Below are 4,697 nucleotides of genomic sequence, written 5' to 3'. Positions count from 1 at the left end.
ATTAACCAGGCTCTCTAAAAACTAACCATGTGACATAGATTAGTACAGTATTACGCCCTCTCTGGACTATTATTATTATTAGTAACTGTACTATGTTTATTATTATTATTAGTAACTGTACTATGTTATTATATACCGGTATATATTCCGTGAGACCACGCCCATCTGAGCCCCACCATGGTTGGGGCTGAGTTGCGAAATTTTGAGTAAAGAGTACTCTCAAGATGACTGGAAAAATGACACTCTTATATATAGTAAAATTCATCATCACAAAACACCCTATAAAATTTCTCATGCTCTTTTGTCAGCGATTTTCGGCACCCATAGAGATAATATTAATATGTGATGTACCATAGTAAATTAACTTTGCAACATTGTCTTTGATGTGTTTACTTTAGGCCTACTTTACTACTCCAATTCACAAATCACGGCACCACTAAATCAAATTAAGTGCCAACAAATTTCTCATGATCTTTTATAGCGATTTTCGGCCGTCATCTAAATAATATGTGTGATGTACACCATTGAAAATAATAAACTTCAAAAAATTGTCTTTGATGTGTTTACTTTACTTTACCTGCTTAAAGTCGTGAGTCCACACCCATCTCAGCCCCACCAAGGTTGAGGCTGAGGCGCGAAAATTTGGGAAAATACCGGTACCTCTAGCTGACACTCTTATACTAAATTCATCATTATAGTCAAAATGAAGTGCCAACAAATTTCTCATGATCTTATATTAGAGACGGATTCTCTGCAACCATAGAGATCTAATTAATCCCTGTGATGCACCATAAAAAATATAACTTAATCGTCTTTGATGTACAGTATTTACATACTCCATGTGCCGAAAACCAATCTTATCCTACACGCTTTTTTTTCCTTCATACTTCTCAACTTATAATGAAGGCACGCGACGTTTGATATTAATGACGGAGATACCGGTATCCTATAAGAAGATGTATTCTGGCTGTACAGGGCATCGTTAAAACCTGGGTCATCTATGAGGCTCAATTCAACAATTTCAGGCATTTTTTGACTTATGAAATCACATTGGGTGCTGCGCTTTTGTACGAATGTGACGACAAATTCGGCAAACTAGTAAGATTTCATGTTTTCTGGGAACTGGATTCGGCAAAGCCATATAATTTAAACGTGGTAAACCAGGTTTCGGCAAAATGGATTTTGACTAGTAGGCCTACAGGTTTAGAGCTTTACAATTCCCAACATAGAAATAGACAATAAATTATTTTTATTACCCGCTCCCTCATCACTTTTGGGGAAAATCATGATTTTTTTTTTTTTGATTTTTTTTTTTCAATCAATTTATATTTTTATTTCCAACGGTCCTTTTTCCATCTTTTTTCACTTGCAAATATGTTTACTGGTACAACAAAAACATTTTTTTTTAAATATAAATTTGATTCCACTCTTATGACTTTTCATATATGTATCCCTAACCATTGATTTACTTGTGAACATCAGTAAAATGTGGGTGGGGTTAGCAAAAAAAAACAAAAAAAAACAAAAAAAAAAACCTCTTTGGTAGGGTGATAAACTAATAATTTTTTAAATTTTTTATGGGGCCTTAGACCCTCGCGAGGCCCGTGAGAGGAGGGGTGTCTAGGGGAGTAGGAACATAGGAAAAATCAATAGAAAATCAAATGAAATGGTACAGTATATTAGCAATGTTTTGTTCTATCTATCGAACCCATTATTGCCTGGATTACCTGCATATCACAGCCAGTGGTGGCGCCAGCGGGATGATTCCCCTGTCGCACGGAATTAAGAAAAATAATTTGCCGATCCAAATAAGGTTATTTTGATTGGTTTATATTTTTATTTCAAACGGTCCTTTTTCCATCTTTTTTCACTTGCAAATATGTTTACTGGTACAACAAAAACATTTTTTTTAAATATAAATTTGATTCCACTCTTATAATGACTTTTCATATATATGTATCCCTAACCATTGATTTACTTGTGAACATCAGTAAAATGTGGGTGGGGTTAGCAAAAAAAAAAAAAAAACCAAAAAAAAAAAAACCTCTTTGGTAGGGTGATAAACTAATAATTTTTTAAATTTTTTATGGGGCCTTAGACCCTCGCGAGGCCCGTGAGAGGAGGGGTGTCTAGGGGAGTAGGAACATAGGAAAAATCAATAGAAAATCAAATGAAATGGTACAGTATATTAGCAATGTTTTGTTCTATCTATCGAACCCATTATTGCCTGGATTACCTGCATATCACAGCCAGTGGTGGCGCCAGTGGGATGGTTCCCCTGTCGCACGGAATTTAAAAAAATAATTTGCCTATCCAAATAAGGTTATTTTGATTGGCAATCCCTAATATTGTGCCATAAAAACTTTCATTGCATTATATAAATTATAAGTTATGCATGCTTAGTTTGGGTATGGTTAGTATGCAAGCTTTGCTTGGGGGGAGGGGGATGAATTTATGGAGAAGTGTGGTTAACAGCACTTCGAACTGCAAGGAAACATGCTATACAAAGAACAATTAGTAAATAATTGTAATACATGAAGAACTATTTTGCATAATACGTTAAACAATTTGAGAAGTAAACAGGAGCGGATCCAAAATTTTTCAAACGGGGGGAGGGGGTGGGTACACAACATATTCAGAATAGATAAGTGAGAGCGCTAATTTCAATATATGCCTTAAAATTTAGTGGTGAAAGGGAGGGAACGTTCCCCCCCCCACCCACTGGATCTTCCCCTGGTGAACATGAAATTTTGTATTTTAATTGTCATTACTTGTAATTGATGATTGGGTAGGCTCTAAGTAGTGATATCACTGATCTTGGTTATCCTCATTAAACAAGAGATTTGAATAGGAAAAAAAAAAACACGAAATGAACCAAGGCATTCAGTATTTCAATTTTTTAGGCATTTGTCACATTTATTATAATTTATGTAGAAAATAAACAATACTTTTAAACTAATGAACTGTTTTCGGTTTTTGTTTTCACTATAGAATATTTTGGAATTTTTCATGGTTTTTTTTGGCTTAAACTGTTTTTAACACAAACATGAAAACAATTACAATTCTAAATAAACTGTGTAAGTATCTATGATAAATTCATCTTAAGTACAGTATATGTAAGTTTAAATGAATTACTTTACATTCCTTGAGAAAAAAAATGAAAGCCTGAAAATTAAAAATCATATATCCTAACTACTAGACAGGTTTACCACTAGTAATAAGATAGTAAATAGCAGATAGTAAATACCCTCTTCAAAAAAATATTTCCAATCGTGGATGTGACCACCAACAATTAATTTTACTTGGCCTTTATAAATTTGTGAGGATATTTTATGTATCTTTGAGAGGTCCAAACAAGGTTTACAAAGTAACAAACTCAATTAAGGACCTCGAAGTGCCCGCACTACAAAATATATCAAATTACTACATAAATTTGTCCATTAATAAATCATTGTACAAAACTTTTGTTAAACTTAAAAATTATGTGTACAAAAAAATAAGAGAAAATGGTCTTTTTCATCATAAGGTTAATTACAATTCACCATAATCATTCAGAATATAAAAAAATGCTTATTTACTGATATTGTTGTAAAATCATCTACAAATTAATTACCAGCCAATCATTTATACGTCTGTTAATCAAAGATAATTTTTTTCATACATACATTTTGGAATGAACACTAATAACACATTGAAATTTTTTTAAATGTTGGCAGACAGGGGTCCAGATGCATATGCCCAGTGGCTCCCACCCACTTGAGCAATTCAACATATTGCAACATTACAAACTTACAATATTGTAAAAATGATTACATATTCTGTCCCCCTTAATAATGTAACAAGTCAGACAGGCTTTGACATACTGTAGTAATACTAAGCATCATCATATTTCTGTCATTTGATAACCCTAAAAATTACCCAATTATAGACCCCATGCATATAGATGGGATCAATTACATAGAGTAACATAAGAAAACAATGTTACCTTCCTCACAAGATGCAACTACTGAAGGAGACATTTATCAATAATCCTTAATTAAATTACCAGGACCTAATATCCTTCTAAATTCATACAATTTCAATATGATTAGAAGAAAAAAATGTGGTAACTTCCACATACGAAAAGTAATAATCCTTATCCAACAGAAGCAACCCTTAAAAACAAGTACTTACATGCTTGTACAACAGCAAGTTAGAGAATTATATTCTCAACAAATCAGCACAAATTTACAAATACTAAATCTTCATCATTAATTTCTCCGTGCATTTACGCTGCTGGAAAAGCTAACCCTCTAACATTTTTACTGTATTGTAAGCCTAGGGGTTTAGCCAGAAAAATGAAACAGGCCGTTTAAAATATACTTTTAGTTTAATGCAACATTTGATAGATTTGAAGAATATAAAGAATTTGCTAAAGGCAGACCAGGCCAAACTAGGCTAGGCTGAGGCCAAGCCGTCACAGTAAAAGTAGCCGTCCTAAATAATTGTTGGCCGTCCAAAAGACAGTTCACTGGCTAAGCCATTGTTTAAGTCTGAAGGGCCAGTGGTAGATCCACATTTTTATGCTAGGGTGGCATGAGTGGCAATTGAGGAACTAAGGGCATGTTCACACACACACACACATGGCGTAAGGCTGGCGTAATGTACGCCCTTGAGTGTGAACTAGGCAGTGGCGTGCTAACGCCACCCACAACGCC

Source organism: Anneissia japonica, unplaced genomic scaffold, assembly GCF_011630105.1.
Source record: "Anneissia japonica isolate Jap-2015-1 unplaced genomic scaffold, ASM1163010v1 scaffold287864_len1152817_cov193, whole genome shotgun sequence".
In the NCBI taxonomy this organism is placed as follows: domain Eukaryota; kingdom Metazoa; phylum Echinodermata; class Crinoidea; order Comatulida; family Comatulidae; genus Anneissia; species Anneissia japonica.
The sequence above is the reverse complement of the archived record's forward strand: the minus strand, read 5'-3'. Positions refer to the sequence as shown.